We start from the raw sequence: 12,736 nt of genomic DNA, 5'->3' as shown, positions 1-12,736 counted from the left end.
CTCCCCAGGCTGGGCTCAGGCTTGGAACGCACTGCCACAGAGAATCGTCCCCTGAGTGTCACCAGGGGACTGGCAGTCACTAACACAGCCAGAGAACACAGAGTTATCACAGCAAATAACAACATTAGCTCCTCAGAGATGACACACTGTGTGCATAAAATCATTTTCCATTCTGGTCACAGGGGATCCAGATGACATTTCCTACCAAGGAGGAAGGGATTGTACTCCTGATTACTGGTCTCTTTCTTTCTTTGCCCCAAAGTTCTCTGTTTTTTTCTCATTGTGGGACTCCAAGGTGGGAGACTCATGGCAACTGGAGAGTCCTCTTTTCCTGGAGCTTAAGGGGAATATTTTCAAACTCTTTTTACCACCTGCAGTCTTGAGAAACAAGCCTTGGAGAGGGGAAGAGCCACACACAAGGCCTGCAGAGAAAAGGCCATTCCTGCTCCCTCAAGACACAGCTGAAATGCTTTACCACCCCCAAGTGGACACTTGCATTTTACTAGTGACATTTTCATTTCTAAGCAGAAAATCTGCATTCTTTTTCCCTCTGCCAGAGATTTCAGTGTGTTTTCCCTCTGGACAGGCCATGGCAGTGGTGCCTTGCTGCCTGTGGCTGCCCAGGTCCCTGTTCTCCTGCCTGTGCATCTCTCTGTGATCCCATCAACCACTTGGGGACCAGCTGGGGACCAGCTGGGCAGTGGCTGTGCTGGATTTCCTCCTTCACCCTGTGCCTGCCTTGGGCAGATCCCTCACGGAACCCTGGGGGTTTTCCTTCCTGTCCCATCTGTGTGAAATCTGCCCTAGACACCAGCCAAAGGGCTGAGGAGACATAGTCACACATCCAGCATGGGCTGGAGACAGTCCTCTGCCAGCTTTTGTGGCTCTTTCAATGCCTTTTATGGATTTTGGGTGAGACAGCATCTTGTGTAGGTGCAGAGAGAGCCATCCATGAGTGAGAGACATCCTTGAGTGATGCTCTCCTCTCCTCTCCTCTCCTCTCCTCTCCTCTCCTCTCCTCTCCTCTCCTCTCCTCTCCTCTCCTCTCCTCTCCTCTCCTCTCCTCTCCTCTCCTCTCCTCTCCTCTCCTCTCCTCTCCTCTCCTCTCCTCTCCTCTCCTCTCCATCTGCATGGATGGAAAAATTTTAGAAGAGAAGTAGCGAGTTATTGGGAGAGACATGTCAAAACTCCTCTGAATTCTGCTGAAAATAAAATAAATGCAGTGAAAAAAAAAAATGCAGACTAACTGGAGACTCCAAGTTAAGTTCCTGGTGGCTGCACAGCTTGGTACCCCTCACTCCTGAGGGAGGATCTCTGGAAAAGAGTTGATTCACTTTGACCCTAAATGTAGTTGATGTCCACTGGAGGCTTTTCTTCCCCAAAGGTCAGTGCTTGAGTTATTTATCACTCTGCTCTGATATTTACCTCCTGCATTTTGAAAGCTGGATCCAGAGATGAAAAAAAACAAGAAGATGGATAGAGATGTCATGAAAGCTGATGCCGTTCCTTTATTTATACATTAAGGAGCTTTCATAGCCAGCTGCTGAAAAATGTTGGCAACTGGCTGAGAAAAACTCCTGTTGCACAAAAATGGAGAATAACTCTCCTTCCCCCAAAGTGGTCTGGTGTGATAAAACTGTATTTATTTGAAATCAAGCGTGACTTTTGAGACAGAATTGTCTATTGATTTATTTCTCTGCTTCTGTTTCTCTCTGGGAAATGTGCAAATGTGTGAGCAGAAAGTGTGAAGAGCAGGGGCAGTGCTCCAGCACTGTGAACAAAACGTGGAGAGTCTGAAATGTGCTACAAGGAAGACTCAAAGGAGAGAAGAATTGTGTTTGCTGCCAATGAGTGATGCTCAGATCTAACACCAGGTTCAGTTGGGGAAAACACCATGAACAGCAGGTGGGCAGTTCTGTTCAGGTTATATGAAGAGTTTTTGAACACTGCTGTGTTTTGAAGTGTTTAAACCACAGCTTATCAGTAAAACTAAATGTACATTTCAGCTGCAGAGATGGTTATCTGTATCTGTATGTAACATGAAAATAAATATACTAAACTCTGTCTACCTAAGCCTGGTCCATGCTCCAGAAAACCTCGTGCTTCTTGTTTCTCCCTCTGCTTCCATGTGAGCAGCAGAAGATGGACATTCCCCAAATGTCCAGCCAGCACCAAGTGCAGGACACCAAGAGCTCATTCCAAGTCACTGTCCTTAAAAAAACAAACAAACAAACAAACAAAAAAAACTAACAAAAAAACCCTACCAACATATTTCAGCATTTCAGCTGGTATATTTGCACAAAACCAGCACAAATCCCCATGGGCCTTGAAGAATGGCATCCAAGAATTCTGCACAACTGCTCCTACAGAGGAGGAGGTTATAAATTGGGCAGCACAGTTGTCATAGCCAGGAGAGGGTCCCAAAGCAGGAACTCTCCTTCCCAACCTCTGGAACAGCCAGATCTGCTCTCCCTCTCTGTTTTCACACAGCTCTCTCATTTTCTCTGCTTTCATTATGACACTTGCTAGTGTCTTCACCACTGAGATTTCTTTTCCTACAAACTAGCAAATTGCTGAGCTGTGGCATTTCCATATCAAACGGATATTAATGTAAGGAGAAATATGATAGTGAAAGCAGAATGAACAAGAAAACAAAACAAAACAAAATCTTTCAAGGATTAAATGGAGTTTAGAATTTGGTCCAAGTCAATGCAATGATGGCAAATGTCCTTCAGAGTGAGCTGGGGGTTAAAAGAGCTCACAAAGAAACTGCCGAAAATTGCCCAATCTGGCCCCTACAGGTTTCCTCTCCTGGGAAAAAAACACTTTTGAGGTTGTTAGGGCAGGTCACCATGCACCAAAAGACAGTGAACATCTTGTGCATGATTCCCTGACTCTGAAAAAAGGAATTTGCTATGTACAGAATGGACCATAATGAAAGAACCTCTCCAGGAGAGTCAAAAATTTTTCTCAACATTTATTTCCATTTAAATTCTGGGTAGTCAACAGCCTGCCTTGGTCATACCCAGACAGAGCTAAGCTCATTTGCTACTAGCAGAAGAAGACTTTCTTTTACCACCTAGACTTTGTGAAACCCTGAAAAGCTGTAGCTGACGTTTTAAAGGCAAATTATCTTAAATCCACTTAATTTTTAAAGAATAATTAATTTTAGGTGTATGGGAGCTGTTGAAATAATTTGTTTCCCACTAGGATAGCTAATTCATTAATAAAATACTGAGGTTCTTATTGTAAAATCCCAAATAACTTTTTTCTTGCATCCTCAGCTTACACTATTTAATGAAATGCAACAAGTTCCTTCTCAGAAGAACAGGATTTTGTTTGTTTTTTTGGCTAGATGTGGGTCTTCCAGAAGACCCTCTGACTCAGATGTCTATAACATGATCCCCATCACAAGAAAACTGTATTCCTTTTGCTAATCAAATGAGGGGGAAAAAAGCTGTGCTAAAACCAATTCAGCTGACCTGCTTCAGTCATCTATTTTAGGTGTTTTACAGGTAGTTTTTATGTATAACTTCTGCAGCTGAAAAACACAACCAGGCACAAGTCACCTTGGAGTGCTGTGTGCTCTTTGTTGCAGAGCAGGTATGTTTATCAGACCCTTTCAGTTTGTTTCATTTTTTCAGAACCCAAGAGAGTCCCTTAGAAATGACTCAGTAGGAAAATCATGCTCCAAATGAGCAAAGCAAATGGCTCACAGTTAAATCACCACTATACAGAGGGAGAACAGCACCCTCAGGGGCTCACCTACCACTTTGTTCATTTTTCTGGGGCTGGTGCCTCTGGGACACCCTGGGCTACACTCAAAAGGCAGAGAAGTTCCAACAAAGCTCTAGCATGTGGAGAATTTGCAGCATTTGTTTTCAGCCTTGCAGTATTCTTTACTTCTTTGGAGATGACAAGGGCAGGGAAGAGTTCTGTTCTGCCAGTGAATGTGCTAAACAGCTGCCTGAACTGAATGGAAAGTCTCCAAAAAGAAGTTTTTTCATGCTGCTGTTGACTGCAGTGCAGGTGGGTTGGGCAGCACAGAGCAACTGCAGCAAAAAAGTACAAAAGTCACACTTTAAAGGAGTCACAGTTTTGGGAAACAGAAAAACTCACCAGACTGTCTGGGAGGAAGGAAACAAAGCACAAAACACAAACACAGGAACCTGGAGGTATCTTTAACCATGTTTATTTAACCATGTACGGACTGGGGTTTGTTAGCTGGCTTGGTAGTAGGGAAATCCATGAAGAGGGTTTTTTTGAGTGACATTTTTTTGAGTTTGAACAAACCTGGCTAGCACCAAAAAACTCAGCTTCTCCTAAGCCCTGCAGCACTGTCTCCTCCCAGCTCAGGTTACTTGCTCCTGCAGAAAAACAAACCACAGAAAGAGCAGCAGGTATAAATTTCCATTTCAGTAGCACTGGCAGGCCCTTCCATTGGAACTGAGACACAGCAAGCTTTTAGCTTAAAATGATGCAAACCAGTTTGTGTTCCTGCATGAAACAGAGATGAGCAGCAGTTGACACTGGCCCAGATACATCTGCTTTGGTTGTGTATCCCAGCCCCAAATGAGGGCTGAGTCATGTGGATGGAGCTGGCTCTCTGTGCTTGTAACACTAAATAGTCCCAAAGCTGGGGCTCACATGGCAGCCTAGCAAATCCCAGCAAACCCACTGCACTCCTCCAAGAGGCAGAAGGGACTGCCAGACATGATTCAGCCTCAGCACAGCCCAGTTTTCTTGTGTCTCTTGCATTAACAGCAAAGAACACTCATGTAAGTGCTAGTCTCAGCCTGCTTCCTTCCGGTCTCATTTCATTCCCTATCTTCCCTCCCAGGAGGAACAGGTATATTGAAAATCATCTCTTTCCCCCATCCATCCGGTCTTTTTTGCTGCTAAGAAATTCCACTGAGAGCTGAATCTTTTCTCTGCAACTTTATTTGCCAGCTGTAGGGTTTTCACACCGTTATTTGTATTCCAGTCCCGATTTCAATTACCTGGCTAACCTTTTCAATTTTCACAGAGAGTGAGAATCAGAAAACAGCAGGTCCTTTATTACAGCTCACACTGGCGGGGAATTCTTCACCCCCCTTGCCTCCCCCATGTTTGCAGGAAAGCTCTGTCAAATTCAAACAAATTCATTGATAATGACTTGTCTATTTGCTTACGCTTTGCTGGCTGTTAAATATTCTGGTCCTTTCTGTGGACCTCTCTTCCATCCTCCTTTTGGCTTGAACATATTATATTTTACACCATTTCTAAAAGCCAAAGAGAAGCAATCTTAAACCTTCAGCCTGATGCTTGACTTCAGTGGGAATTCTCAGCAGGGTCAAGCACGGGAGAAGTTCAAAGCCTTGTGCTCTGAGCAGAGCTGTTTGCTGATCTTTGATAAGCAAGATGTGGTGGTGGCCAGTCCTATCCATATCTCAGAGCAATTCCCAGAGGAGACTCAGGGCATTGGGGGCTCCCTCAAACAAAGGGTGAGTCAGGCACAGGACACCACTCTGCTGAGCCCAAAGCCACTGAATTGTACTGCCCACGCTGTCACCCTTTCTGCCTTTCTCAATTCTCCAAGTCACACCCCTCCTCTTAACTCCTTTATTACTCTGAACTCTTCATCTAGCAATCATTTCCATGCCTGTGCTCTGTCTGCCCCATCACTCAGCCATTCAGATCCTAAAAATGATTTTATTTGACTGGGGAAGGAAGAGGATTTAATGCAAAAGACCTGTTCCTTAGCAACACCTTCCCATCTTTCTTCTTTTGTTATTTCCACCTCATTATCTTTGCCCATGTTCAACTCCAAATTAACTTAATTACAGACAGATTTCATATCTCTCTGAACCAGAAGGGGCACTTGTAAAACATCCCTCCAGTCCATAGTAAATGAGGGCCTTGGCCTATGCTAAGCAGGCTTTGGGAAAGGCAGCTCAGCTGTGCCTGCCCTGCTCCCTCCAGAGATCTCTCCCAGTTGCTCCCAGCTCCTGCTGTTCCTTTTCAGTGAGATATTTCATCTCTCCATTTTAAAGCCTGTCCAAGTTTACCCCAACCCCTGAGCCCCACAACAGACATCAGCATAAATCACCAGGTGAATTATTCTCTCACTCAGGGCACTGCAAACTTCCCACCTCCCCTTTCCAGATTCTGACAGGGGGCAAGTGCCTCAGTTCAAAGTCTGTGACTGGAATGTGTCCTGAGTACAAATCTGAGCTAAAGCTGAGCCTTATTGAGTCTGAATATCAGATGTACTTGGTCCAGGATGACCTCTGATTACCTACAAAAGTCAAAGATCTCTCTTGGTTAATGCAGCCCTGGGTGCCCAAAAATTGTACACCAATGACAGCTCTTCCCTTGAACATCCCCTCAGAGATAAAAATGCAGCAACTGAACTAGATCCAGGGCAGCCCCTCACACCATATCTTGTCCTTACTCTGTGATGCCAGGTTTCCTTTGGAAATCAGCATCAGGACCTATCTCTAGCAGCTGACAAGTTCCTCACCTTCCCACAGATAAATAAGCATTGCTGATTTGCTGTGTCTCACCATTCACAGAAGCTCTCCACTGGCAGAGGAAATATCTTCTTCCTTCTCTTGGAGCTCTAGTAGCTATCAGCCAGCCAGGACACCTCTTCCTAAATCCACCAAGTGACTCCCCACTGGAAGAAGCTGGGTGCTGCAGTAAGGATGAGGAGAGATCTGTATTCACACAGTGAGGAAAGTGTCAGAGAGAGCCACCAGCAGAACCGTGTTGAGGACACATGAAACACAAGGAAACCCTCTACAAAGACATGGGGGAGCCAAACTCCCACCAGCAACAAAAAAGGGAAGGCCCTGTGTCAATTTTAGAGGGATCAGAGAGCTGTAATTCTGCCATTAGCAGAGGCTGTGTGGTTGATTTCTGGAAAGGAAGGAAAGCCTGAGTGATGATGCTGGTGCTTCCTCCTCATTCAGGTGAGCACTCCCTCCCAGCTGCTTGCCACCCTGGGAAGTAGAACCACAGGTTAAATTGGGATGAGTTTCCCCCCTCACCCTGCAGAGACAGAGCTGCAAATCATGCAGTACCCTGGGATTAAGTACCTCAAATGCAGGCAGCAGAATTTCATTCGCAGAGTGAAATTCACTCTGCCCCAAAAGTTTCAGGTTCTTCTTTCCCTTTTGCCCCTTTCTTTCTCACCACTTTGGCCTGCAGTGAGAGAAGCCATAGGTAGGATATTTCCTTCCTATTACATTAGAACATTTTCAGAATTTCCCTGAGACAAGGTCTGAAGAAGGCAAGGAGCAAATATCTGCCCTGAAAATGGAACGTGTGGCCTCTAAAGAGCATTTGCACACATCGTCCCCAGATTTACAGCCCAACCACACAAGCCAGTGCCACTGGAGGTCAGTCTTGTGCCAGGGAAACCTGTGGCACTGAGCATTGGGTGCCCTGATTGCCAGAAGCCTTGGGAGATGAGTTTGTGGACACCCCAAGAGAAAACCTGTTCCAGCTCCCCCAGTGCTGATTTTTTATGCAGAGATTCTTCATTTATTTTTTCCTCAAAACTGCTTAGTGGTCTGGATAAGTCCAGGACAAGATTCACATGTGTTCAGCCAGCCAGGCTCCCAGAAAGCCAGGCTGCTCCTCAGTGCAAGCAGTGCTAACACAGACGGTGAGCCAGGCTTGGCCTCCTCATCCAAACCAATGCAGAAAATACTTTTGTTTTGGGACAATTCTCAGTCTTTTGTTTCACAGAGCATGGCAGAATAATTATATACAAGTTGCAAGTTGTGAATGAGAAATCGGGATATTGATTCATGACCAAAACAAGCACAAGCTCAGCTATAGTTAATTCAGTACCACATTCCTCGACAATGCCTATAATAAAGAATTCCTACGCAGAATCTCATTCAAAAACTTCCTCCTTCCATAAGACCCTCCAAGAAGGGCTCAACAAATATTTAATTTGAAACAAAAACTTTCAGCTAAACATTTTGGTAAAACAGATTGTCTGTGCTTCTACCACAGGATCCCACAGGTGCCAATGCAAACCCAGCTCTGGCTGTGCCAAGTGAAGTCAGCTCTTGGTAACTGTAGAAAAAATATTAATCAGTATGGTCTGAGTAGAAAATGGAGGCTGAAATGCTCAGTTGAGATGTACTCAAGTTACTATCCTACATATATCCATATTTTACCTTCAGGATAAGTTAATTTTTCTCTCTGGATGAAAGATTGCAGAGCTGTTCTCTGCCCTGTCTCCAGCCAAACCACATCTGGAGTGCAGGGTACATCATCCACACCATTCACTGAATCTCAAGTCTGCAGTGAGAGCCAGCATTGCACAAACCCTCTGCTGGCCCCTGCTACAAACAGCCTTAAGCACAGACTTCTTCTGCTGTGCTGTAATCATTAAAGAGCCATTCCTTTTCTGCTATTTTTCCAGCAGAGCAATAGAAATATTGATCTCCACTACTGGCTTCTTTCCTGTGAATGATCAGTTATCCTTTGGTGTTAAACAAACTCCAATTATGCATTCTAAATAACCAGAGAACCACGGGGGTCCAGGTACCTTCTGCTCTCTTACCTCTTATTCCCATTAGCATTCCTGTCAGCACGGCCTTGGGCACGCCACATCTTTCCAGGGAGTGAAAAGCAGCATCCATCCCTCTGTGCCACACTCACCTCCTGCCTCAAGGAGCAGCAAAATTCTTCCTGAACCCAGGCAGTTCTGAAGAGAGACTGGAGCAGACAGAAGAAAGGAGACAGGGCTGGGTGACTGCAATAACTCAGGGATAAGTGGCTCCTCATAACTAGGAAAGAAATCCCACAGTGTGGCCGTGGCATTGGAATCACCACTGGGAAGATGTGTCCCTAAGCAGCCAGGACATCCCCTGGCATCCCCTCGGTGACACAGACAGCCAGGGACAGCCAGAGATGGTCAGAGACAGCCAGGGACAACCAGAGACAGCCAGAACCCAGGTAGGCAGTGGGTAAGAAGATTATTAACTTTGGCAGAGCCCATCAGGTGTCCTTGCAGAGCTGCCACCTTGCTGGGTGCAGGAGAGTGGGGTGCACTGCTGTCGGGGTGATCCACAGGGGCAAATTCCACACCAACAGCTCAGGCTGAGGGGACACTCACATCCTTTGCCTTACATATTCAGCCTGCAGTACTCACCACTAGGCTCTTCCTTCCTCTCAGAAGCCACATTTTCATTCCTGTTTGGGTTTTCTTTTCTCTCTCTCTCTCTCTCTCTCTCTTTTTTTTTTTTTTTTTTTTTTTTTTTTTTTTTTTTTTTGTGGTGTTGGATTTTCCTCCCTCTCACTTCCTTTGCTGCAATGTTTGTGCTGTAAGCTACAGCAGATAACATGACAGGCTTTCACCTGCATGGTTCCTTACCACTTTCTTATGGAGTATTTATTTTCTTGTGGGTATGTTATACCTTCACAAATGGGACTGAACCATTCACCACTGTCAATAAGCCATGGCAGCTAAGCCCTTTTTTACTGCCAGACTGGGCCAACTGTGGAATATAAGTGTGCTAAGGACAAAAGGTTTGAACCAGGGATATATTGAGCTGTTCATATTTAAAGAAGGATTGGGATGAAATTAAGACTTCAGAAAGTATCTGGGTAAGAAATAGCTGCATGGAAGCTGCAGGTGTCTGTGAGCAGGACCCAATTTCATACATGTTGCCACATTTACTCCATTGATCTGCCTAGCACAGTTTGGAGTGAAGATTATCTCAGCCTTCCTAAGACCACATCTCTCTCTCTTTCTCTCTCTCTTTCTCTGCCCTTGCTCTCCAGAGCTGCAGGCTGAGTCCTGCCCATGACCCAGTGAGGAACTTCTGCCCTGGGCATCACTGGATTAAAAAATCCCTCTCTTGAAACACTCAGGGGTACTAGTGCATGCTTTGCTTCAGTGATGCTTTGAGGGAAATAGTGCTTGTTTTAGAAATGCTAAAACAAAAAGGCTTATGAATACTGAGGTGTTTTGTTAGTTTGGCTCTGGCAGAAGCAGCTTTTCGATCCATTTATCAAGCTGCCTGCAGCTGCCATTTCAAGGCTGATGAAGATATAATAAACAGCAAGCCAAAAAAAGTCATTTGAAAGGTGCACCCAAAGTAGTTTAATAAATAAAAAATCAGGGGCAGGAGGGAAAGAGAATGAAAAATCAGTGCAAGTTTTGACTTTCCTCTGCTGCCCATTTTATAGCATAAATTTAAATAAACGAATGGTGAAGGTTGGTGGAATCACTCTTTCATTCTCAAATACCCTCTCTAAAAATTTCTGCTTGTGAGTTCATTGTTCTGGCCCATGTTTTGCCAGCTACCCTCCAAACTGTCACTCCAAAATGTTTAAGGATATCCATCAGACTCTGCAGGACCCAGAGCTCCTGCTGGATGAAAGCTCTTTGTGGAATCTCCAGGGCAATAAACCTCAACATGCTAAGCAGCTGGATGCCAGCGAGCTCAGGTGATCCCAAATTTTATACTGTTCCCTTCCCACTGCTTATACAGAGGTGACCTTGGAGTTTGCACCAAGCTTTAATCTCCCACAGAGGAGACTTTGCTCCTGCAGAGATCCCTGCAGGTGCCAGTCCTGTGTCAGGTGTCAGTTTTTCTCTGGGTACAAGGACAGCTTTACTCATGTTGGGATTAATGGCATTTGCCATGCTCTCTTTTCCATTTGGATTCATGGAGGTCAGGCAAGCTGGGAGCCTTCTCAGGCCCTTGCAGATGTTCTGCTCATTGATCTGTGGCATATAGCAATGCAGTTATTGCACATCTTCCTGGTGCATTTTGATTACCAAGGCCTGATGGACATTCAGGCTGGAAGTCTAGGTTTGAGTTTCACCATTCTTCTTCCAGAAGTTGCCACCTGGTTTCTTTGAATTGCAGGAACTTTTCTCCAGGTCTGATTCCTCCCTCAGAAGTTGGGGTCAAGGCTCATGGACTTCAGCAGATATCACAAAGATCCTGTGAGAAACAGAGAGAACCAAGAGGGTGTTGCAGGCAATAAAAAACATTAACAGGTGAATGAATCAGAGGAAAGTGAGGAGAAAAAGACAGTCCCAGAGGAACAAAGAAAAGAATGGAAAAGGAAAGAGAGAAAAATATTTTCTAAACAAGAAATTATTAAAGAACTGAAATGAGAATAAGGATGAAAGAAGAGAGGAGAAGGGGAAGTAGAAGGAAATGTGAAGACAGAAAAAAGGCCCAATACTATGCATAAAGAAAAATATCTGCTGGTTTCCATTTTCATTAATGCTTCACCAGATGGAGACGGTATCAACAATAATAGAACCTCTGTGCTGTAGAACAATAGGTGAAATAATTCAAGCACCACTTTCAGATTAAAAAACAATGAAGACAGTTTGATTTATTTCCCAGTTTTTCTTTTCTTTCTCTATATATAGAAAATAACCTCATCCACTTACTCAAGTTCTGTGGCTCATCACACACAAAAATATAAATAAAAGAATTAAAACACCCTTTATCACAGACAGAAAATAAATCAGAGGTCTCGATGCATTTTCTTTGTTGCAGCTGGGTCCTGTCTTCACATTTATTTATCTTTAAATTTCTCCTTGCACTCCAGAGACCATATCCCATAAAATGCCGGGTTAACAAGTTAACCATGAATAATTCATGAGATAATTATAAAACATTTACACCAGAACATTATTATCCTGCAACTAAAAAAACCCCAAATACTTAATGTCCTCCAACATTAATGGTAAACCTCTTGTGACTGCAATGCTCTTCATCACTAAAATTAAATGGAAATAATCTTCGATTTGCTTTGTTGTCTACTAACAGAAAATCACAGGGGAAAAAACACCCCCGGGTGATATGGAAACAAAACTACATTAATACATAAACTTATTTTGGTGTGTGTGTTTGCACACACATATATATGGGATTCTGAAACATGCCCACAGAGGAGACCCAGTTTTAATGGAGATCCAGTTTTAATCTTCCTCCCCCAAACACATTCTGAGGCAGGAGGGACATGGGTTTTTACTGAAGGGATTGCCTCAGAGCACACGTGGAAAGGACAAACACAGATCTGCAGCACTCTGTGCCCAGAGGGACTGTGGCTTGCCAGGTTTTCCTCATCCCTTCCCACTGCACAGGTGGTCTTTGGTCAGACCCTGTTCCCAAAGTAAGCCTAGAGCTTACCCTGAAATTAAAATAATAATAAACCTCAGTTTTGCACTGGTATCACCAAGATGAGGATTTGGCCTCGTTCACACACCCAAAATTAAGGCTGTCACATGTGTGGCTGTAAAGCTCCTGCAAGAGCACCACCAGCAATGCAGCTCTCCAGTGCAGCCATCAGGACTCCTGCAGTTCTGGGCTGCATGAAAGCTCCTCTGTTGCCTTCCCCCTGGACACGAGGCCAGAGAAGTGTTGGGAAAATTCTCCAGCCATCCTTCACCGTGTGCTGATGATCCCCTGAGGGCTTTAATGGGCACACACAGAGAAACCTCCAGAAGCTCTTGCTTAGCTCACAGAGACTGTCAGCCTGCAGCAGAGACACCCCGGCTACCCAGCAATGACTTCTCCTCTCCCTCGGGACCTCAGGATAACAGAGCAGCACTAAAGCAAATCTCCACCAGAGAGCTCCTTCTGTGAGCGTGGGCTGCCATCAACAGCAGCCAGGAGACCTTGGGCTGGCACTGCCAACTCCAGCTACAGCCCCTGGGGCAGCCCAGGGCAGAGGGAGAAACTCGCCCAGGGAAAATGCAGGA

At 44.8% G+C, this 12,736-nt stretch overlaps 1 long non-coding RNA gene across 9 annotated transcripts in view; it reads right to left on the bottom strand.

Moving 5' to 3' along the window:
- Positions 1 to 4,170: 4,170 nt before the first annotated feature.
- Positions 4,171 to 12,736, bottom strand: part of LOC116184124 (uncharacterized) — a 149,362-nt gene continuing 140,796 nt past the window's right edge. For 3 of the 9 annotated variants that reach the window (XR_014958319.1, XR_014958321.1, XR_014958325.1), the window contains 2 exons: positions 6,546 to 10,958; positions 4,171 to 4,367 (listed from right to left, as the gene is read on the bottom strand). This is a non-coding gene — a long non-coding RNA (uncharacterized LOC116184124). The remainder of the gene's footprint in view (positions 4,368 to 6,545; positions 10,959 to 12,736) is intronic. The other 6 variants (XR_014958324.1, XR_014958320.1, XR_014958323.1 and 3 more) reach the window with 6 other exon arrangements.

Source organism: Lonchura striata, chromosome 13 (genome assembly GCF_050655825.1).
Source record: "Lonchura striata isolate lonStrDom1 chromosome 13, ASM5065582v1, whole genome shotgun sequence".
In the NCBI taxonomy this organism is placed as follows: Eukaryota; Metazoa; Chordata; class Aves; order Passeriformes; family Estrildidae; genus Lonchura; species Lonchura striata.
The sequence above is the reverse complement of the archived record's forward strand: the minus strand, read 5'-3'. Positions and strand labels throughout refer to the sequence as shown.